Source organism: Chelonia mydas, chromosome 8 (genome assembly GCF_015237465.2).
Source record: "Chelonia mydas isolate rCheMyd1 chromosome 8, rCheMyd1.pri.v2, whole genome shotgun sequence".
Taxonomy (NCBI): Eukaryota; Metazoa; Chordata; order Testudines; family Cheloniidae; genus Chelonia; species Chelonia mydas.
In genome coordinates this window covers 92,726,670-92,751,291 of record NC_057854.1, presented here as the reverse complement: position 1 = coordinate 92,751,291, position 24,622 = coordinate 92,726,670, and positions in this window count along the sequence as shown.

Genomic DNA, 24,622 nt, shown 5'->3' with positions numbered 1-24,622 from the left:
GACCCAGTACGGCCATTCTTATGTTCTTATGTGTTGTTCAGGATCAGTGCATAGGAGACTCCTCTCCAAGATCCCCAGATGGTCTGGGAGTTTAAAACCACATGACCTTGGATACCAAGGTGATAAGTTTACTATAAAGAACCTAAATACAATCTCTAAATTAAGAAATACTCTTTTGAGTTTATGATGACACTTAGCCAGGAAGTAAGTGTTAGATCACAAGTCTGGCATGTACTGAACAGTAGTGGGATATAGATCCTACATAAATCTATTTTAAAAAAATAAACTCCATAAATGTTATTCTCCTCTTGTTATTAGCCTTCACTGTGAAGCCTTTCTTTCAATCATGTGATAAACTGCTATTGGTCATTACTGAGGCCTCAGTCCTGTTAACCTCGTACAGTTGACTTTAAGCATTTGACTGATCCCATTGACCTCAGTTGGATTCCTCTCGTTCAAAACATGTGCAAGTGTTTGCAGGATCTGAGCCTAACGCTGGTGGTTTGTCATGGTGAAAACCTTGCTTTGTCGTAAGCAGAAATTGCAAGTGTCACAACTTCATGGAAAGACAATGTATAAAGCCATAGGGTTGCATTATTTAAAGCAAGATATCCATTATTCTGCAATATAAACCACAAAATAATAAGTAACTAGTGTTTTTGAACCATCTAAAAACCCAGGTCAAGTTACCCATCTATAGTTTACTATACTGGAGATACAGAAAGCCACATTTGTTATATCTATGGAGGAGTTTTGTTCAGCAGGTTACGAACATAACTTGTTATGTAAAAGACCACTAAGGATGAGATGGGAATTGGATGTCCAATTCTCTTAGGCTTTTGAAAATCTCAGCCTAAATGTCATGGTTTTTGTCACAGAGGTCATGGCTGGGTTAAACATATAGCCTAATGCCGATTCTGATGCCCTTACTCACGCTGATAGTCAATGGGGATCAGTTGTGAAGTAAGGTGCTACTCAGCAAGAATAAGAGGACCAAATTTGGCCCTTAGTAATTACAGATGTTTTCTTAGCTTTAAATTCATTTTATTCCCTAACCCTCAACATCTGCATGTTTGTTACATGTAAACAGAAAAAAATAAAGAACCAGGATTGTCTATGGCAATATAGTAGGGTATAAGTTATGTGATAGAACAAGCACTACAGTGTAAGGAAAAGTATGTACATCTCACATTATGTTATTTGAAGTTTAATTATCAACATCAGTACTCTTGTAGGTTGTTCTTTAGCCATTCGTTCTGAAGGTCTCGCAGATGTGCAGTATCACTGCTTCCAGATGTTGCAGGCCTTTTCTGAGTGCTGGGCTCTGACCCAAAGAGGGATTTTGTGCTGGAGAGACTACTTGCACTGACAACCACCGCAGGGATGTGTGCACTGAGAAAATTATTGTGTGTGAGTATAACGAGGAGACACAAATGGAGACTGAGCCTGTTCGAAAGTCAGGACCCGGGGCAGTGTAACTCAGTGATCTTGTGGGATTTTTCATCTCAGGCTGCTGTGATCCTTTGAGCTTTTTGACTTAATGCCTCCCATACCACCCCACCACAAAGGATGCGTTTGAGTGAAATATTTGGCATTAATGTAGGCATTACAGCGTTTGCCCTTCTTTACCCTAGAATTTTCATTCATATATTTTATGGCCCTCTTGGTGTCTGCAGTTTTCTAGTAATTTGTAACACACATGTAAGTAGGTTAAGGCTTAGCATGTAATAGCAATTACAAAGTAAAAACTTTTTTACATGGGGATCATCCATCGTACCTCATGCCGTTACCTATTTATCTTTATAGCCAGTAAGGATAGAGACCTAGGGCCAGATTCTTTCTCTGGGTTCTGGTTCAGGTAGAGCAAAGGTACCAGAACCTGGCTGCCATTGCCTCACTGAAAATCCTCTCAGTGGGAGAAAACTCAACTAGTTTCAAGGACATTGTGGGGAAGGAAGAGGGGTGATGGGGGCAGAGAGGGGGAGGGGCAGAGGCCAGCTCAGCTCTTCAAATTCTCAGCTGGGATATGGTCCCTTGGAGATCACAGCCAGCTATCATAAGTTAGAGCAGCCCCTAAGCTGTTTTAAGTTACTAGAGAGCCAGAGCTACAGCAGCTATGGCTTGAGAATTCAGGATACATAACTAGCTCGCTCCCAGGCCCTCACCCTATCCGATGCACTAACCAGAACTGGAGAAAGGTGAGAATCTGAATCCTGGTCTTTCAGAGATTCTTTTACTTACTGGGAGGAGACGAATTGTTCAGTGGCTAGGGCGCTAGTTTGGGACTTGGGGGGGCGGGACCTGCATTCAGTTCCCTTCTCTGCCACAGACTCCTGGTGTGACCTTGGCAAGTTACTTAGCCGTCCTGTGCCTCCGTTCCCCATCAGTTTAAAAAAAAAAAAAGGTCGGGATGATGGTGCTGCCTTACCTTTGAAAGGTGTTGTGCGGATCAGTGCATTAGTCTCGTTGACTTTCAGTGAGAGTCGGGCTCCGAAGTGCCCTAAGTCACTTCTGAAAATGGGACCCTGGGGTGCTTTTGAAAATTTTTCCCCGGTTAAGTAATATCTATGAAATCACAACTATATTTAAACATATTTTTCCAAATATTTTTCCATAAACCTAGAGCTAGGTTTAACATTTGACACATGCATTCCCCAATAATTTATTTAATGTATTTCATGATAATATTTCAATATATATATTATTTTACATGTTTTTTTTAAAATTTGCCTGTCGTGATGAGAGCTCGGAGCAGAACTGTGTAAACCAACAACTGTTGTTTTACAAGGATGCAAATTTTACCTATCACCACTCCATCGCAGTTTCCTTTGCGAGGATTTTATTGGTACATGGAGAGATTTATAAGACATTCCTTTAACTGCGGAACCCTGTAATGTTTTGCGATACAAACATGGAGAGCCATGAGCCCTAACCGAGAGGATACACAAAACAACTGCTTGGACGAAAATACAGCGGGCTGTGAAGGCCAGTGCTATGTACTGTAAAGAACTGGTGGCAATAAAATACACTAATAAAAATGATGTGTACATACTTAGCATGGTCTATGATGAGAAAACAACTGCAAATGCTATTTAAGGGCAAACAAGCAGAAAAACAACCCTACATGTGTAGCTGATTATAGCAAACGCAAGGGAGAGGTGACCCGAACAGATCAAAAGCTAATGCCTTATGTATAAACCCAAGGAGTTCACATAATTCACAGGTAGCCATGTTCAAGGACTTTGTCATATACCAAAAAACAACAATCAAAAGGTTTATGTCATTTCTAGGCTTATTGGTAGTGCACAGCTGATTAAAGCTGAGGAAGGATGATGTGGTCGAGTTTAACTCAGGAGATGTGGGTTCAAGTGCTGACTCTGCTGCAGGCTTCCCTTGTGACCCTGGATAAATCACTTAATCTCTCTGCCTCTTCATTCCTCATCTGTAAAACGGGCATGATGACAATACTTTCCTTCCACGTAGCGGTGTTGAGACAACATATTCATCAATGAGGTGCTTAGACACCACGGTCATGGGAGCCTCTAAATATTTCAGAAAACATATTTCACCCCTGCTCAAAGAAGAGTGACTGAAAATATATTCTCTCACCAGGGGATAGAATTCATATACGGTAGTCCATCTGACAAGGTGTGAACTTTCCTTCACCTTACAATTGCATTGGATTGAGTTGCTCCCATTCCACCACTCCATTGTTAGCAGGTTGCCTAGTTATAGGGTAAAGTCACTGGCGTAGAGACCTTGTCTACATACAGTATCTCTCCATAAAGCACCTAGTGTGCTCTTGTTGCTATACAAATATTAACAAGAATAAGAGAAGTATATTACAGAAAGAGGGAAGCAGCCTGTGGGTTTGAAAAGTTTAGTTAGCTCACTTTAAAAATCACCTCCTTGTTCCTCTCCATGTTCTGCCTCCATCCGGGGCTGGAAGCACTCCAGCTCATGTAGGAACAGGACATACCGTAAAGCTCAGAAGCAAACTTCTCCTCTGCGCATATCCAGCCCAATTTTGCAGACTCGCAAAGGTCAGAGTCAGTTCAGCCAAGCACCCTCAGTATTGGCGGCTGATCTGGACCGAACCAAACTTCCCAAGTGTTTGAGGGCCACTCACTGCTTTTAGGAAGGCACCGCACAGGAAATGGAAAGCAAACATTCAGCAAGCTGATTCAGGTAATTGTCTTCTGGAAGTTTTTTTGGGTAGTGAACTTTTGTGTTATGTGTCACGAGGGTCAGGCCAACCCACCCAGCCTGTATCCAACCCCCACTGAGTGTAATGGTGTTTGAAATCAAGTGGAGATCCAGATCCCCGTTTTGCACATGGCCCCTGTCATGGTTACACAGCTAGCTGCACCTCTAGCCCCTTCCTGATCTCTTTGGGTGCACCCCCTCAGGTGTCAAGCTTTTTGCCTGGGGTGGCATCGCATGATTTCCCCACTCCTAGACCAGGCTCTGGGCTATAGTACCTTGTGTATCCACTGTGTTTACCCAGCAGGTCCGACCTGTGGTTCTTCCCGTAAGAAGTCTGTGGCCAGAGATGAAAAGTGGCTAGATAGCCTGTTTAAACCAAAGTATTGTTTAATCTTAACAGTAGGAATAAAACACTTAGAGAGAAGGATTTTAACAGTACAGTCTATACATGTCTATCTTACCTAAAGCCTTACCCACACAGGCCTAGCTTCTTCAGACACTCCAGTGGGTCCTGAGTACCACCCTGAACAGTCCCCAACAGTAACTACCTTGCCCCTAGAGAGAAAGTCCCTTTAATCCAGCCTGAATTCCTTGGTTCTTTCAGTTCCCAGGCGTTTTACCCTGCCATCCAAAAGCAGTCTGGTGGGGCCAGCGGGAGGTCAAATCAGTCTCCTCAGGACTAATGACTCGGCCATTGTCCTGTAATGACCCTCAAGTGTTTGCTGAGAGGTAACTTATATTGGGTCATTTTTTTGCCTTCCTGCTCATTTCCTAACAACTCTGTTGATTTAACTCACTGTATTCCTACAATAAACACCCCAATAACTAGGGCCCTATCAAATTCACGGCCCATTTTGGTGACTTTCACGGTCATAGGATTTTAAAACCATAAATTTCATGATTTCAGTTATTTAAAACTCACATTTCATGGTGTTGTAATTGTAGGGGTCTTGACCCAAAAAGGAGTTGTGTGCGTGTGGAGGGAGGGAGGTTGCAAGGTTATTGTAGGGGGGTTGCAATACTGCCACCCCTACTTCTGCGCTGCTGCTGGTGGAGGGGCTACCTTCAGAGCCGGGCAGCTGGAGAGCAGGGGCTGTTGGCCGAGAGCCCAGCTCAGAAGGCAGAGTCGCCACCAGCAGCTGCGCAGAAGTAAGGATGGCACGGTGGGGTCTTGCCACCCTTACTTCTCTGCTGCTGCCTGCAGAGCTGGGCCCTCAGTCAGCAGCTGCCACTCTCTGGCCGCCCATCTCTGAAGGCAGCAGTGCAGAAGTAAGGGTGGCAGGGTATGGCATTGCTACTCTTATTTCTGCCCTGCTGCTGGCAGGGCGCTGCCTTCAGAGCTGGGTGCCTGGCCAGCAGCCGCCGCTCTCCGGCCACCCGGCTCTGAAGGCAGTGCAGAAGTAAGGGTGGCAATACCGCAACCCCCCTAAAAATAACCTTGTAACCTCCCTCCCCCCTGCAGCTCCCCTTTGGGTCAGGGCCTCCAGTTTGAGGAATGCTGGTCTCCCCTGTGACATCTGTATAGTGTAGGGTAAAAGCACACAAAAGACCACGTTTCACAGGGCGGGGGGAGACCAGGTTTCACGGTCTGTGATGCATTTTTCATGGCTGTGAATTTGATATGACCCTACCAATAACCAGGTCACTGTACAATATTCCTAAATTATTACAAAGTTTGAAAACAATTGACATTTTTAAACCATCTCTAGCATCACGTGAAAAATGTTTTTCACATACAGGCGGATTAGGTGTATATATGTATTTATATACACTGTCCCGCTCTCACTCCGCAGTGTTTCTTTATCAAACTGTCTAAAACACCTTGTCTTATGCTTAGATTGAAAGCCCTTTGGGGCAGGGACTGTCTTTTTGTTTTGTGTTTGTACAACGCCTAGCACAACGGGGTTCTGGTCCATGACTGGGGTCCTAGGTGCTATTGCAATACAAGTAATTGATGATGTTAAAAATAATCTTCAATCAGAGGACCCCTGCCTCAATCAGAGAATGGGAACTTATTTCATATGTCCTTTTTCTCCTCCACATTCAAGGCCCCAAGGCACATTAATGCCCACCATCCATATCATCTGGTTTGAACCTTTACCAATCCCTCATATTAATCCCTAAACTTTTTGCCATGTGTCGAGCACTTCAGATAAAGATCCCTTCCCCCAAATGTTATTGAAAGTCTCCTTTTTATTTTCTGTAAAAATGTCATGAAATAACCAGCAGCAGTTTCACAGCTCTGAATAGCACCATCATTGTGTAAGGTGGCATTGTGTTGTTGCAGCTGTATGGCTGATGGCAGGTTCAGAGTAAGGAAATACGTTCTTCTCGATCCCTTTGCTCCACCATTGAAAGCAGAAGCTGCTCCTGGCTTCCACAGCACTTGGTGCAGTCTTGCCAATATAAAGAGGAACTTGTTTAGCTGTTGCTTTCATCTTTATGCATTTATCAGCGCCATTAAAATAAGGAAAGGACTTTCATTGGACAGTGCCACAAAAAAATAAAACCCTACAACAGCCAACCCTTAAATCTAAGGCCCTAAAAGCCCCAGGGTATCCATCACTGTCGTGCATAATCACAGCCAGAAATACAAATGAAGTCTGCAGCCTGTCAGCTCTGCAGACATATTTGGTGGTGACATGAGCAGAACCAACATTTAGAAATGACTGATTTCTCATTATAAAGATACACGATCCTTCTCCTCATTCCAAAAACCTAAGCTTTGCTTCCAGTTGAGAGCCAAGCCATTTATTTTATAGTTCCTATTGTATGCTGCACTGGGAATTGTTCCCTTGGATAAGGATTTCTAGTATTTTTCCCCCTATTTGCTTTGTTCCGCATGCACTGTGCTCTTTGCACACGCTGAGGGGCTTTTGCATGAATTACACTTTGCCTAACTTGGTTGGATGTGCTTCCTGCTTTTGTGTCCTACAAATTGGCAATGTGATGTATTTACTTTGGTAATCAACCAGTTCTTTGTAAATCTGCAAGTTTAATCCTCCAAGAGAGATAAATAAAAGGGTTGGAGTCTCTTTATCTAATGGTGGAAATAAATACCTTCATTTTCATATCTTTAGGACATATCTTCTTTGAGCCATCAGATTTTGGAAACTTCCCATCTGAAATTGGGACAAAAAGTGAAAATTTCAAAAATATTTGTGAGCTGAAAAATGATTTGGTTCAGGTCAAGCAAGGCATTTAGTTGTGATCACTTCAAAAAGCTTTATTTTTCTTTCAACCATTTTTTAAAATTTAAAACAAAATTGTATTGTGATTAGCTTAAATTTCAAAATGATACATTATTTCAGATTAGAAGACAGAATTTTTTGTCTTCCAAATATTTTCAAATTGGGAAATTTGTTGCAATCAACCCTTTCCCATGGAAAGTTTAGATTTCAATGAATCAGTGTTTTCTGACAAAAATAAGTTTGTCAAAATATTCCTAATCAGCTCCATTATGAGCCTTCTCTAAGCTGCCTCCCCACTCCCTCCGCCTGTATTCTGGGCTGTAGCTATCCTGCACAATCTAGTCATTATTTTTGCCAGACGTTAATGAAACAAAACGTAACAAGAATTCGAGTTAATCTCCTCTCTATTCTGTCTGGGTACTGCTATGACCCCACCACTTACATTTCTTAAATACAATCAGAAATCCAGCATTATTCCTGGGTAATTAAAAAAAAAACCAACAGAATGAGAGAGGCCATTGTGGAAATATTGGCCTTTTACATTTTTGGCAAAACTAGTAGATAGCTACCTGCCTATGAGTTGTCTGTGAATATGAATAAATGATGCATTTAGTCTGTCATATATCTTCCATGCCGGTGAATGTACTGTTATTGACAGTAGCCTCATAAGAATCTCCATGTGTCTCCGTCCTCCTTTTCTTCGCCCCTTCCCCCGCTGGAAGAACAATTTCACAGTGGTTGCTTTAGGAGAGGGTGGGGAAGAGGGCAGTCCTGGTCCATGGCCATGTGGAACCAACGCTTGCTGCAGAGAAAAATGTACAGAACTTGATCACTATTTTGCAGAGTTCCCCACTCTCTCTCACAGACAACCACATCTGTTATTCTAATACAGCTGTAAGTTTGGAGTTCAACCCTGCAAACTCATGCTAGTAGGGCTAATTCACATGAATAGTCCAACTGACATTAGGAGTACAGGTCACATGAATAAAGGCCTGGAGGACTTGGCCTTTAGAGCTCGAGCCAAAGCCAATGGTAGTCAATGAGAGACTTTCAGTAGGCTTTGGATCAGGTCTGAAGTGCCTGACCTTATCAGGTGCTTAGTGCCTTCACCTCCCATTTACTTCACTGGGAGTTGAAACGTCACGCAGGATTGGGCCCAAAGGACGATCTCAAGTTTCATAACACTAGGGTGACCAGATGTCCCATTTTTAAAGGGACAGTCCCGTATTTAAGCCCTCCTGCAGGTGTCTCAACTTTTTCTTAAAAATGGGCAAATTGTCCCATATCTTCTGTCTCCCCCGCATCCGTACTGGTGGGTCCTGCTGCTGGCCAGATCCCTGCTCACCAGCTGCCCACCCACCAATGGTGAGTTGGGTGGGGGTCCAGTGGCCAACAATGGGGGTGGGTGTGCAAGGCTGGTGGCGGGGCAGCGCTGCAGCGCACGGGGCTGGCCGCTACCCCTGCTGGTCCGTAGGTGCAGACCCTGCTGCCTGCCGGCTCTTGGCCAGCAGGGCCCTGCCCCCCTGTTCCGTTTCCGGCCAGCACTGGCTGCGTGTTGCAAGCTGCGGTGGCTGGTGAGTGCGGGCAAGCTCCAGGTGGCGGCTGGTTATGTGTCACCTCTGCTATCCACCCATTGGCCCTTTGCCTTCTCCCCCTCTCGCCGTCCTCTCCCTGCTTTGCCCCTTCACCACCCCCAACCCCGCTGCTCCTTCTTATCCCCCCGGTGGGGTGCATCCCTCTCCCAGCGTTGTGTAGAGAACCAGCCCCTGGTCGGAGCGCTCAGCTCACCAACAGCCTGGCTGGCAGGCCCCTTCCTTCCCCCACTACCTCTGGCTGGGCTGGCGCCCCGGGAAAGCCCAAGACCCTCCGGCTTGGGGTGCTGGCCAGGAGGAGCCGAGCCCTGCGTGTGCCAAAGCCCTGCACAGTGATGGCACGGGGAAGCCTCTCCACCCCTCAGCTAAGCTCTGGAGTGGGAAGGGAATGCAATTTCCAGCCTGTTCACGCCCTGACCCTGCAGGCTCCATAGCATGCCCTGAGGCAGGGGCTTAGCACCCCCTTTCCCCACCCCTGTCCCCACCCTGGGTCCTGCCCCCAGGGAGCACGGGGCTGCTCCATCCTCTAGACACCATTCGTGTTGAGCCACCTCTCTGGCTGGGTTGGCTAAAGCCCCTGCAGTCAGGTTTCCGTGGCCCTTGTGCACAATGCATCCTTAGGGCTTAACCCCTTCCTGCCCGTGCTGTAGCCGGGGGACAGGAGGTGGCTGGGTTATGTCGGTGGCCAGCGGCCTTTTGACACTGTACAGGCAGGAAGAGACAGGAGCTGCTTCCACCCACAGGAGACCAGGAGGTGTGGAGGGGAAAGAGATTAGCTCTGCAAAGACACGGGCCAGGTCATCCCTTCCCGCCCTTCTCCTTCCCTGCTGCTGGAAGCAGCTCCCGTCCTTTCCCTCCCGCACAGTGTTGAAAGGCTGCTGCTGGCCACATTCTGGTGTGAACCCTGGCAGAAATTGGGGAAGGGGGGGCATGTGACCCTGTGTGTCCCCCCTGTGTTGCCTCGGGAAGATGCGGTACCATGTACCAGGAAAGGCAGGTCCATCCCGGAGGCCCAGCCAGGCATGGAGGGCAGAGAGCACCAGGCAGGGACTGTCGGGTCGGGTCGGTCACTCCCCCTGTGTGAGAGTGGTGTATGGGAGTGTGTATGTGTTACCCCTCCCTGTGTGAACCCTAAAGCCTTAAAGACAAGAAGGTAAATAAAAAGAGTCCAATGACGCGATGTTTCTTTTTAACAGGGGCTCGGTCAACTTGATGTTAATTTGAACATTTGTACTGCATAGCTCTGATTGATTGCCATTGAACTTGCTTGAAAACAAGTAATTTTGCCGGGTGTCCCGTATTCAGCACAGGGTCACCCGACATCAGACCCCTCCTAGGTTTGAGCTATTGCCACCGCCCATTTGACAATAACAACTTGTTTTGTTTTCCTTTGTGAGGAAAGTCCACTCCCTGCATTACATTAAAATAATGGCAACCCTTTCTCGGTGTCCCCTATAAAATGGATAAGACCTGTTTTTTCTAAAATCTATTTCTGCTTGTTTTTAGTTAAGTCCTGTGAGACCACTGGGGGTGGGAGTGGGGGGGGGGAGTGAGGAAAACAAGAGCTTAACAAGTGATCCTGTTTCCACAGACAAAGGTTTCCTTTTGCAGTAAGAGAAGCTTCTCTTTGTTATATTGGCCTTTAAAGTGAAAACCAGCATGCTAGCTATAAATCTTCAGCACTACACATTCCTATAAAATTCTGTCAGTGGTATCAAATTGTTTTACAGCCCTGTGCCAAATTAATGGCCGGTCTCATCTGGCATCAACCCACACTTGAAGAATATATATCAGGATTAAGATGATGGCATTTAGGCTGCTCTGTTTAACAGCCAAAGTTGCGTTACTGACACTAGGGATGGGTGAACTGGATAATACAGTCACTGACGAGCCTGAACCAGCGCCCCTTTTCCAGTGAGCCGAACCTGCTGAATCTCAAATGGAAAACATTTGAGTCCTGGTTACTTTGACAACAAAAGAGGGCAGGTATTTCACCCAGTTGGCGTTTGCTTAGACTCATTGTGGCATGACTGGACTCACTCGTGACAAATGTGCATCATCCCTTTTGCACACACTCCTCGCATCGCTTCCTTGCCATTGGTGGGGAGGTGGGATGACGAGCTCCTGAGAAGGGAGGAATAAGCGGCTTTACCACCCTTGGAGAATAGGGGGACCCTGATAGGGGGCTGCATGCATAGGTTTGGATGCTGGATGGAATCTCTTGGTTGCTCTTGCTGCTGGAAGAGTGGAGGAATGTTACAACTATTTATTTTATGGTGGCGCCTGAAATGTGCAAGTCTCTGCAGACACACGTAGGAAGGCAAGGTCCCGGATGAGTTTATACTCTAAACAGGAAGAGAGGCATCTCATCGTTCCTCTGGCAACATTTTAAAATAAAGTGGGACGTTCTATAATTTGATGGTCACAACTTTGTTATTTTGTGGCGTGGGTGGCACAGATGGAGAAGAAGCAGTAAGGGAAGTAGAAACAGGTTTCCTGGCTGTTGCAATGTCCCTATGGGCAACTCCTATGTAGAATAGAAGGGCCCAAAGTGCCTGAACTTGTCTAGTTCTCTTCAACAAGGAGGCAGGGATCTGCACTATCTATCCCTCATGGAGAGATCTATACCATCTATCCTCTGTGGAGTTTTGCTTAGCAGGGATTTGTTCTCGGCAGCACGGAGGGGTGGTTTGGGACAGAGGTCTGGTTGTAGATTTGCAGCTAAATGGATCCACCATCCAACACTTGTCTAGGTAGGGGAACAGCTGCACCAGAAACTGTTGGATCTCCGAGGCTGCCGTAATAACCATGTATGAGCTTTGCTATTTACCTTCTATCGCTGCATCTTAGGGCTGTGTGCTGTGGCCCATCACCATAGTATGTGAGGGCAAGTCTACACTTTCAGCTGGGAGTGTAATTCCCAGCTCGAGGTGACGTCCCTGTGCGAAGTCTGATGGAGCTAGTACACTAAAAATAGTGTAGCTGTGACAATGCGAGTGATGGGAGGGGCTAGCCACCCAGGCTGGGGTGGGGTGGGGAACTGCTAGCCCATCCCATTGCTCGGTTACACTCAATTTGTAGCTTGCCAGCAGTGACTGAGCTCCTGAGGAGGAAGGAATAAGGGGAAATACTGCCCTAGTGCGGGAATTATATCCCCTGGCTTGAAGCATAAATGTACCCTATATGAATGGAGTATTCTGTCCCTTATCCAAGCATCAACTCTGTTGACTTTGGCTTGGCCCAGGGTTGAAAATTTGGCCGTCCGTGCATGGAGGAAGTACATTAATAAAGGACAGGCCGGTGCGTTCCACCCAACAGCACACATCAGATACGCAGGGCATTCTGAGTCAGCGCTCAGCCTCTGCACTGCTGCCAGTGCTGGAACTTGCCGCTACCTCGCTCACTGTCCTGGCAGTCACAGCTCCCATCTCAGCCCTATTCTTTCCATTATAAGTTCCCCCCGAAGAATCAAAATGTTCCTGCTCGTGTTCCAAATCCAAATCTCCCTCTATCTGCCCATCCCTAGCACACACAGCATCCGTCACTGCTTGCCACATTTGCACCATATTTTTATGCAACGTGGGTACCGTGACGCACGCATTCTGACCCAGTAGTTCGGGAGCGATGGTATATGTGCAATACACATCATTCGGACTCACTGCGGTTTATGGTACAGTCAACCCCAAGGTGCTGCTGGCCTGCCGGCATGAGATAACTGGAGCAGGCAGGGAAGCCCTATAGACATTCTTCTCCAACAGGTTCCAGGCAGCAGGAATGGGTAGAGCCTTCAGCTGTGCAGTGCCTCCTGTCACCCCACCCCTTCAGCACCAACACAAAATTACTTGGAGCCAAACGTGGGATCAATCCAGCTCATGCAGAACACAACCACTTCCCTGCTCAGTTGGGAGGCCGTGAGTTCCATCACTCCTGTGCTCCATTTCCTCTAATGGCTCCCAGTTGAAGATCTTGATACCCATCCTCAAAATCCTCAAGGGGTTCCGGACCTGAGTACGCCAGTGATCCTGTTGTGGCTGTGATTCACCAAGACAATTGTGCTCCTCTTGGAAAATGCAGCTCACAAAGCCAGAAACAACGTTCTTGGTTGTGGGGATTCATCAGTGGAGTTTCCAGACAAGATGAGGCTAATCTGGAGTCGGACCACCTTTTGGGCACCTCGTTGATGAAGCCCTACCATCCATAACCAGAAGGAGTTAGACAGACACACACACGCCAATCAGACAAACAAAGAGTCTATATCCCGCTGCCCCCAACACAAGCCAAGAAAGGGGGAACAGTAGGATTCTCCATGAGATCCACAAGAGCCCCTGCATGGGGAATAAATGCATCTGGGAAGCACTTAGATGCTACATAGATAGGCATGATAGACATTTCCTAGACTGGTGCTGCAGCTGTAATTTATGGACATCTGAAAACAGTGGATGTTTTTACTTTACACAGAGAAACAGTTCTGATGCATGGCCCCAGGACCAACATCCCCGCGCCCTCCTGCTCCCACAAAAAAATGCTGTCCACTACATAAAGAACTTATTTAGGCCCTGCTAACATTGAAACTTAACCTATCTGCTTAGAACTACTGTATCTCCCTACATTGGGGTTTATTTTGTCATCAAGCCAAATACAGTCATGTAGTTCTGAGCCTTTGGCACCTGCCTGCATGTTAGCATCTGGGAGGAAAATATTTTTGTCCTCTCTCTCTGTATATAACATATTTATTTTATAGAGCAAAAGCTACCCCTACGGCTCAGTTCTCAAACTCACTCCTAGAACAAATTGATTTCCAAGCCTTGAAGTGTTTGGGGGTGGAGGAAAGAGAATTTTGATCATGCATTTTAGTTGATACCACACAAAATATAGAGCCACAAGATAGTGAAAAAATATTTCATAAGAAACCTTGATTGCTTTACAATAGGGGAAGAAATGTAACCCATGATTTGGGGACCTCTGTAGAAGGGGTTATTTTTTATAGATGATTTAAGACATTTTTAACTCACACTTTTCAAAATATAAAATTCTGTTTTATCACCCCATTTGTCTGAAAACTTTACAGAATTGTCATATGCATAAAATACACACACCTCAAAGTTAGTTTCAGATTTATTGAATGCACCTGCCAAAATTCTTTAGGAGTAAAGCTCGCTTATGTGTAAAGGGCTAGCTTAAGGTCTATGTACCAATGAAATACTGCTTAAATCTACTTTAAGCCCTAAAAATAGGGCTTAAGTGGTGCATAAGGGTGATTTATACATAAGGGTGCACATGTAAAAATTATTATTTATTATTAACACCTAGCTCTGCTATACAGCTTTTCATCTGTAGTTCTCAAAGCACTTTGCAAAGGAAGGCAGTATCACACAATTTAAAAATAAAATACACACCAGGCTTAATAATGGGGACTCTAATTAGATTCTTATCATCCACTGTCAACTCTCTTGCTTTGATTATTTTTCTACAGATGTACTGTCTGACAATATACAGATGTAAATGAGAGAAACATCTGCTTCCAATTGGCCCTGGCAGTGCAAGGGTGGACTTAAAGAGTGAGCTTCGCTGAAAATAATATCATGGGATTCCATCTTTATAGGGCCAGAGCCTAAGCTGGAGGAAATCAGTGTAGTTCCATTTATTTGGCATCAACTGAGGATGTGGCCTATATCCTCTGTAATGTCATCTGTATCACATTGGCTCAGTTTACAAGGTCAGCGAGGATCTGCCAAACTGTCGTCCTACTGGGAGGTGAAATCAAGCTTTCGTACACTATCTGCCTCTTACATCATCATTGGTAATAAAAAAGAATTCGTCGTCAGAACTTGGCCAACATTTTTGTTGATGAGGCAGGCACAATGGAATGCAGCTCCCTTTCTTTGAATTGTGTTTGCTTTCTGAGAAACGGAACTCAGTGACACACAAGGAGGCAACTCATATAGTCCAGGGAGGAGTGAACATGCGTCAGGATTCCTGCAACACAAGTCCATTTTGGAACGGTGCACTGCCTTATTTAATATTCATGAAAAGACTGTCAGGGCGCAAATAAACAAGACAAAAAGCCAACGAAGACAAAGAGCCCTTCCCTCAAGGAGGTCTTTGATGAAGTATGATACCTGCAGTGCGGTCACACTGGAAACGCTCGATCAGGTTACATTACGCAACAGGGACGGGTGATTATTTTAGTAATCAATGAACAGAAGCAATGCCATGCAATCTCTGTATTTAATCTAAGGGAAAAATGGCCAGTGTTATGTGGGCGGTTGAACTAGATGATAACAGTCTCTTAAAGAGTCTGTGAATGAATTGCTGAAGATTGCTTCTTGCTATATGTACCTGCATCTGGTGAAACCCAGCATGAGTGGGAAGAACAGCTGGGCTGCTACTCTCTCCCACAGAGATAAACAGGCCAGCATGGGGAGTGGCACAGCCTTGGCTCTGCCCTGCACTGTGCCATCCATCACAGCCAAGCACGGACTAGGTTTAGATAACGTCCCCCCTGGAGAAAGAGGGGAACCAGACCGAGAACCATGACTCTCCAAACAGATTGCAATGTGACAGTCTAGGCCAGGGGTGGGCAAACTTTTTGGCCCGAGGGCCACATCTGGGTATGGAAATTGTATGGCAGGCCATGAATGCTCATGAAATTGGGGGTTGGGGTGTGGGAGGGGGTGAGGGCTCTGGCTGGGGATGTGGGCTCTGGGGTGGGGCCAGAAATAGGAGTTCAGGGTGCGGGAGAGGGAGGGGGCTCTGGGCTGGGGCAGGGGGTTGGTGCGCAGGAGGGCTCTGGCTGGGGGTGTGGGGCTGGGGGTGTGGGGCTGTGGATGAGGGGTTGGGGGTGCAGGAGGGTGCTCCAGGCTGGGACCAAGGGGGCTTTGGAGGGCAGGAGGGGGATCAGGGCTGGGGCAGGGGCACAGGAGGGGGGCAGGGGTGCAGGCTCTGGATGGCTCTTACCTCAAGCAGCTCCCGGAAGCAGCAGCATGTCCCCCCTCCGGCTCCTATGTGGAGGCATGGCCAGGCAGCTCTGTGTGCTGCCCCTTCAGCAAGCACAACCCCTGCAGCTACCATTGGCCACGGCTCCCAGCCAATGGGAGCTGTGGAGACAGCGTTTGTGGCAGGGTCAGCATGTGGCGCCCCCCGGCTGCCCTTACATGTAGGAGCCGGAGGGGGGACATGCCGCTCTTCCAAAGCTGCGTGGAGTCACGGCACGCATGGAGTGGGGCAAGCCCCCAACCCCACTCCACAGCTGGAGCTCGAGGGCCGGAATAAAACATCTGAAGGGCTGGATGTGGCCCCCGGGCCGTAATCTGCCCACTCCTGGTCTAGGCCAAAGTGACTTGAATTTTGAATGTTGACTGCCTGACATGAAATGCTTGTGAACAAACAACGGACAAATGACTGTGAATGGAAATTATTGGGAAAGTCTTTTGAATGGTGAATAAACTAGGGAAAACTGCTGCTTTGTGGAGAATTCGTGAATGGAAAAAAGCAAAAATGTTTGAAATCAATAATTCATTCCTCATTACTCGCCAGCTGTATGGCTTCCCCCCCCCCCCCCCCCGCTACTCTGATCTACTAGCTCTTGCGTGCTTGCGGTTCCAAGTCTGATAAAGCCATACTTGCCAATCTGATTTTTTTCCTCCCAAATTTCTAATGACAATAAACACTTTAAAGACAGAGAGAAGTCAGATGCCAACTTTTAGCCCAGAGCTCAGTTTTATGGCTCTGTAATAAACCCCTTTTAAAAAATGTTTATAATGGCCATGACCACAGGTACTTAACCATAGCAGTGCTTTCTATCGCCCCTATAATGTTAAGTGCCAGTAAATCAACAGAATTGTCATTATATCCTGTGGCTATTTGCAAAGGCTTTTACAGAGTTGTTGTTGTTTTTCTATTTAGTCAACAAAGGTGTTTTTGTTGTGGTGGGTTTTTTTTGTTTTTTTTTAAGGCATGATAGTGGATAAAATGCCATCCACCGTGCAATCGAAACTCTAGTTTCCAAAGGTAGTTTGAATTATGTAATGCTACTGTTTTGGGAAATATTGCACATATCCCGTTCAGAGCCAAGTCTGATCAGTGGCTACTTAACGATCACAAGTAATGTACATTTTCTAACCCAAAGGCAGTCTGATGAGTCTGGCAATTAAAGCAGAGTTTACAGAATGGAATGATTTGTTTGGGGGGGAAACTCGACCCTGTGTTGAAATACAAACCATTAAATAAAAGTTTCTCCTCTGATCTTAGACAGAACCCTGAAGCCTCCACAGTGGTTGTTAGTGGTAAATGATTGTGACCCAGCTTGTTTGAAATGAAAATGATCTTCTCCAGATGTCTTTAAACCTATTTCACCTTTGAAACTCATTAGGAGGTGATGCATCTGATGCAGTGTCTCATGTAATATTTCTTGAAAAACAATTATTATTCTCAGAACTGGTCATAACAAGGAGGGAATCACAATAAAATTGTACCAAAAACGGAAACACTCATTGCGTGACGCTACAGTTGATAGGGAAACAGAAGAAACGTTTTGTGAAAATTTAAATAAAACGTTTCCTGATTTAGAATGTCATAGTTCTGCACTCAGACAAGGGCTACAGGAGGGCAGGTCTGGCTCCACAATTCATAACCATCTGCCCCTAGATCACAGGGACAACCTTTGTCCAGCACAACCTCGCGTTCAGCGTGCCTGCTTCTCTTCATCTTTGGGAAGGGGTGGCAGTTGTCACAAGAGGTGGCAGAGGTGTTGCTGCCAGCTTTCCAAAGGCAGCAAGATCCCTTCTGCAGGGGCAATTCTACATCAGTATCTCCAGCTGGTTTAAGGCCACTTTGCACTGCATACATAGTTAAACCATGCGGAGCACCAGTTCAGTTACAGCAGTTGCTGATATTCATTGTCTGCAAGGCGTCTGAGTTACCGTGTGTCAGGCTCTCTGGAGTGACTCACGGCCATGAGTACCAACCCCAGGGCAGACTGTCAAGAAGCAGGGCGGAAACCCAAACTGGCGGTGTGTTCTGTAATTAGATTTCCCCAACCCAGTAACAAATGTGAACTCCTGAAGCATGATAAAAGTCTTACCATGGAGTCCCATTGGGCACTCCAGTCTATGTTGCCAGGCATAGCTGGATTTAGTGAAAAATGGTCACTTTACACCAAAAATCACAACAATAGTCAGGTTCCTCCCAGTCCCAAAGGACCAGTCACTTACCCCAGGTCAATTTGCGCCTTAGATCTCATACCAAAGACAACGCCTGTAGCCAATCCTACAGTAAACTATCTAAGGATTTACAAACTAAGAAAAGAAATGAGAGTTGTTACAAGGTTAAAGCAGGCAAGTATACACACACAAATGAATTACAGTCTATGGCTCCAAAAAGTGACAGAGTAGCAGCTCTGTTAGCTTTGAATGTCTTTTAGGGCTAACCCAGGTTTACCCTGTAGTTCTCTGCTTCTGTTTCACAACTCTGACTCCGTGAGAGGTCAAACAACAAAAGTGATGAAAACATTTCTTTTTAGCTATTTTTATTTCCTCCTTCCAGAATTCAAAGCTGATGTAATGAGCTCTTTTGCATATAGCCTCTTCATGAGTGAACATAAGAATGGCCAGACTGGATCAGACCAAAGATCCATCTAACCCAGTATCCTGTCTTCCGACAGTGGCCAATGCCAGGTGCCCCAGAGGGAATGAACAGAACAGGTAATCACCAAGTGGTCCATCCCTTATTGCCCATTCCCAGCTTCTGGCAAACAGAGGCTAGGACACCGTCCCTGCCCAAGAGCAATAGTAAAGAGTAAAGGGAGCAATTAACAAAGTCTTTGTATTGTGATGTCCCACCATGGCCCATTTAGTTCTGATGGGCAGGAGACGATGCCTCTTGACTGTGTTCACAGTTTGAGAGCAAACATTTTTACAGTTACAAAACAACAATATAAATATTACCTTAGGGCAGGTGATAAAGAAATTATAAATCAGATGAATGCATGCACTAACCTACAAGCATCTCATAAAGTCTAAACACTAAACAAATTGTTATAGGTCCAATACCCAGCTTAACCATACTAACACATAGGGGACACAGTCTGGTTTCCACCAACGAATTTGCCAGTGCTTGACTGAGGCCAAAAGCCTTGGCAAAAGCTGGCACCTGGTTTGCCAGCGTCACATCATGTAACCTTATTCATATGGCTGTGACCTTCATCCCTCACCCTCCCTTCACTACTGTTGCTCCACCTTCCTTGCATAGCCTCCAAAATTAATTTGTAAACTCCTTGAAACAAGGAACTTCTATTCAACCTGTCCTGGGTGGTATCTCGCACATTTTGGGGCACTGATAAAATGCATTGTGCTTGGTGCTGTGCAAGCAAAGGAAGACAGAGTCCCTGCCTCAAGGAGCCTAAAGCTCATGTGCATTAGGAAATTTTGCCTCAGTGTTGCTACAACACTGCAACCCACAATGCAGATGCCTCGCACTAGGGAAGTGCATCTCCACTGTGGGAGGAGCATGGCTGTACTCACTGCAGCCCCAGACTCCCCAGTGTAGACAACCCTAATTCACAGAATTAAAATTGGCTCAGGTAAGAACATTGTTACTCAGCTGAAAATGGCTGAAGGGTCATAAAAAGGGGCAATGATATGTACTACAGGGATTTGAGTCAGGCTCACTCTGATTTGACATCTTCATTAATATTCTGAAAGAGGATTTCATTCACAGGCGATACTAAATTAGGAGCTGTTACAAGCACCCGTGAGGCCAGGGGAACAACCCAAAGGGAATTAAAGGACAAGTTATGAAATGTGCATGCAGAGCTAAGCAGTTGGGCAGCAAGATGGCAGACAAAGTTAATTTGATTTGCTGGCAAATTCAGGGCAATGCACACAGGAAGGAGTAGTCTGAATTACTCTTACACATGTCTGGGTTCTACATCAGCTGTAGCCACTCTGGGAAAAGAGCTAAGCAGCACTGTGGACAATTTAATTAAGACCTCTGCTCTGAGCCCAGCCGCAGTTAACGAAGCAAACAAAATGTTAGCGAATGCCATGCCACGTTGACATTGAAACTATAACAGCAACCTCCTGCGGATTTCTGAACAGGCTCAGGATCTGTAAAACCTGAGGGCTGAATGCTCAGCTGGGAGAAATTGATGTAGCTTCATTGAAGTCAATGGAACGATGTCAATTTGCACCGGTTGTGGAGCTGGCCCAAAATATAGCCTGGCCACCTGATGATTAATGGAAATAAAATAACTCTACTTATTTTATCCTGATCGAAATTAGTTGGCTGGGGGTAAAATTTTCAAAAGAGCCTGAGTGCCTGCGTCTTAATTTCCATTTTCAAAGGTGACAGGCATTGGGAAGCCTAAATCCCCTTTCAACAGAGTTTAGGTCCAGATCCTCAAGGATTATTTAGTGCCTAACTTGCATCGATTTCAGTGGATATCCTTGAGCATCAGGGTCTTAGAAGCTCACATCCTGTTGAAAGTCAATGGGACTGCTGAAAATGTTACCTGTAGGACTTAAAAGAGAATGGCCATTGTTTCAGATTAACACTTGCTTTCTAAGCCTAGCAGCACAAAACCTGGAACTGTTTCTAAGCCAGGCTGCACTGGATGACGAAAGCCCAACAGACCGGGAGAAGCTGGGTTAGAGCTTACTGTACATAAGTTGACACCGTCTCAGTTTGAAAGTAATGTATGAAAAATAAACTACTTTTTTTTAAAAAAGTAAACATGGTGAGTTTTCCAACTGTGTCAATAACCCAAGGGCCAAATGGATCATATAGAAAAACAGGGTTTAACTGTTCATAATTAAAAGTCAATATTAGAAGCCAAAACAGCCTTGGAAGTCACCTGTCTCCTCTTAGAACATGGTTTGAAGACCCTTACCACATACTGCATTAAGAGCTGCTGCCTGTGAGGAAATCACCTGGTTGGAATTTTTCACGGAGCTTGAATTTATTGGAAAACAGCCCCAGTCAAGCGGAACTGCGCAGATTCAATTGGATTTACATTACAAAGTAGGTACCAAGCACAGACATCTAGGAAACGGCTGAGATAAAAAATTGAGAGGGGTGGAAGGGAGGGGGAAGGCCGTTCTATGTAAACAACATTAAAAAAAAAGAGTCTGACTGAAAGAGCAATCAAATTAAAATTCCCACTTCACCTGCCTTGGGGGTAGCAAAATGAGACACTGAGTAAGATTTAGATGTCAGAGGAAATAAACAGATTTCAGTATACAATAAACATGAGGCTGTAATATTATTATAGGATAAAGTGTTCCAAGACACAGCAACCTGACTCCGGAATATGCCCCCTTCATGAAGGAAAATGAGGACCTGACCTAAACCCCAGACTTTCTGTTGACTTCAGTGAGATCTGGATCCGTCCCTGACTGCATAGGAAAGGTTAAAAGCTCAGTTTTTTAGGAATATGTGAGTCTGCTTTGTCTTGCTGGCTATTATCTTATCAAAATATGGTTTCTACATCTGTAGTAGGTAGGTATGTATCCGAATCTGTAAATACGGAATTGCTTCCATATGCTAGATATTTCATTTGAAAGAGTGCCTCTACTTGGGAATGCCATTACTGTCCAACATAATCTTCTGTGAGTCATAATGTAAACTCAAATCTTATTCAATTTATTAGCAATCGCGATGCGCCAAGAAATAGAATCCAGGATTTAAGACAGAGCAACTACAATTCTAAAATGAGCATGGTTGTCCCCCCATCTGAGTTGTGCTGAGTCTCAGAATCAAAAGAATCATTTCCTTTTGTGCCCACATAATATGGTGCATTATGTTGGACTAACAGAGTCACGGTGGGGGAGGTAGTATCTTTCATTGGACCAACTTATGACTGCAGAGATGTTAACAGGCCCCTTAGAATGAATGGTCCCTTAGAATATGAGCTAACTACTTATGCAAAACAATCTGTTCCACCTGGCATTTAGCTGTGCTGCACAGAGTATCTTTCCCAGACCTGAAGAAGAGCTTTGTATGGCTCAAAAGCTTGTCTCACTCACCCACAGGAGTTCGTCCAGTAAAAGATATTACCTTGCTCACCTTGTCTCTCTAATATCCTGGCACCAACATGGCTACAATATCTGCAAACATTAACGGAGTCAAAGGTGTTTTCCTTTTGCATGTAAATGCTGGATTTTAGTTACCGGTAATACGTGGAAGGGAATCAATTTTCTTGTTTGTTATTTAAAGTGGATCCCTAATGTAAATATAAGTGATTGATGAGCCTCAAAAAAAAGCATAGGCCAAACCCTGATCCCACTGAGATTCATGGATTACACCACGGTTGCTAAAGTGAGGCACACAGGAGATCTAATATGCTCAAGCACCTAGAATCCGCATTACTTTTGCAGAACCTTCTGCTGACCAGACAGTGTATTGGCATCTCTTTAACAACAGACAAGCTCCTTGTTGAGATAACATACTACCACCGTGGTCAAGCAGAGTGGGGGAGAGATGTGTACGGAACATGTAGTGAAAAGAATGAAAAGCAAGTCATGAAGTAAGTATTAAAATGTGTCATTTCTTGCTAGAATATTTCATCTTAACTATAATGCTAGCTCATGCACCCTACTCGTTTCAATTTGGATTTCGAGTAATGAGAAATGACACATTGTATTGGTAACACTTTGAATCTTTTAATCACAGTGGTCTTGTTGGTCAGAATTTCCTCTAGCTAGACGCTGATGCATTATATGTGAGTCTGGTCACAGAATAATCACTTGTATGCTCCACACCTGTTGATACGCCATGCTGGACACAGTGATATTTGATGTAAAATTTCAGACACAGGAACACTAACTAGGATAAAGGATCTGGGTCACTTTCTTGGACAGAGTGCTGAGGAATTCAGCTTCAAGTGGATAAGCCATTGGGTAGCAATACTCCTTCTGCATTCAGTAAAGACGTTGTAAGGATTATTTCTTTGGAACTGACAGTGGTGGTCAGGGCTATTATCAACGTGTGAGCGTGCTGTTGAGTTTCTCACCAGGCTCCAGTATTAATGTATTAAGTACCAGTCCCAATTAGTAATGAGAGAACCTCAAAAGGTTCAAAGCTTGGGTACCAGCACAAAGGAAGACAGTCTGAAGGTAGCCTTATTTCTGACAATAGCTGGTTCTGAAGCACCTGATGTGTTTGAAAGTTTTCAGTTAGAACTCAGACACTGAATGAAGCAGACCTCTGTCAGACTCACTGGCTTGGAGTGATCACTGAACAACACAGTTAGCAGAAGTTTCTCTGAACCACCCAGGTGTCTAATCTCCGGATGGCAGTAGAGGTGCTGGAACAATTTTTATAGTGGGGGTGTTGAGAGTCATTGAACCAAACCGTAAACCCTGTATATGATGGAAATCACTTCAAGCCAGGGTGTGCTGCAGCATCCCCCACACACCACATTCCAGCACCTATGGATGGCAGTATCAGCATAAACTGAGAAGGAAAGATGAGCGTACAGGGCTTTGGGGAGACAGGGAATGCTAGAGTGTGTGATGTGGCTGGTTATTTTTCTGTGGTGCCATAAATAGTCGGAAAAACACAGGGGGGAAATGGTAACTGAAAGCATTTTATTAAACTAGTCGCCATAATAACCCTGGCTGCTGACCATGGGAACAGCTTGTTAACTTGATTTTCTTCATTGAACATTTGGTTTCTGTATAACAAAAAAGGGAGAAAATTCACGCTTGCCAAGCCAACTGCGTGGTGTAGGAGGTTTTATCCATGACCAAGTGGCATTGATCTTCAATTAGTTCCAGACCTGAGTGTTTGTATTGGGGTATCTATGTTTTCTGCCCATAAAACTTGCACCCTCTAAGACTAACGTAACAAATGGAAAGTGACCTCCAAAGACTTTCCTGCTGAATGGGGCCCATTGTTTGTAAGAAAACCTGAAGTAACGTCACCCAAGATGTGATGCCCTGCAGGGAGATTGATAGCGGGATTTCAATTTGCTAATAACAAAAGGCTTCCTTGATTAATCTCGTGGAAAAGCACCTCAACAGAACACCCAGAATTCAATGAGAGAGTGGGCTAAATTCTGTTGTCAGTTACATGCATACAACCCCATGGCTATGTGTGTGTGACTGAGAACTTGGTCCCATATCTCCTTCATAAGAATGTGGGAAAACATTAGGCTAAATCTTCAGTGGTGCTGGAACAGAGCTCAGTGCAGGTGAGGTGAGGAGGGAAAGGCAGCTTTAAACCACCTTTTCAACCCACTGCCCAATACCGGGGCAGGCCTGATGCCGAACTAACTCCTAGTGTATGTTACATTTTGGCTGCTCTAATTCACCTCAGCTCACAGTGATCTCCAAGGGGCCATTTTGTCAGTGAGAATTGGTGGAACACAGCACATTCTAGACCACCCCCTTTCATTCCTAGGCCACAGCTCTAATTTATGGGGCTTCTTACCTCCCAATCCAAGATCTGTGCATTTCTCATAGCCAGTGCTCTCCGGCTCCAAGAAGCGACACCCCACGGAAATAAAACGTATTTGCCCAGACCACAGTAGCATCTATGTGATGAGCCACTTCCAACAGGCAAAACACTGGCTTACGAAACCACCTCAAGGAATCCCCAAACACAAAATGGAAACTCTGACGTTTAGTTCAGACC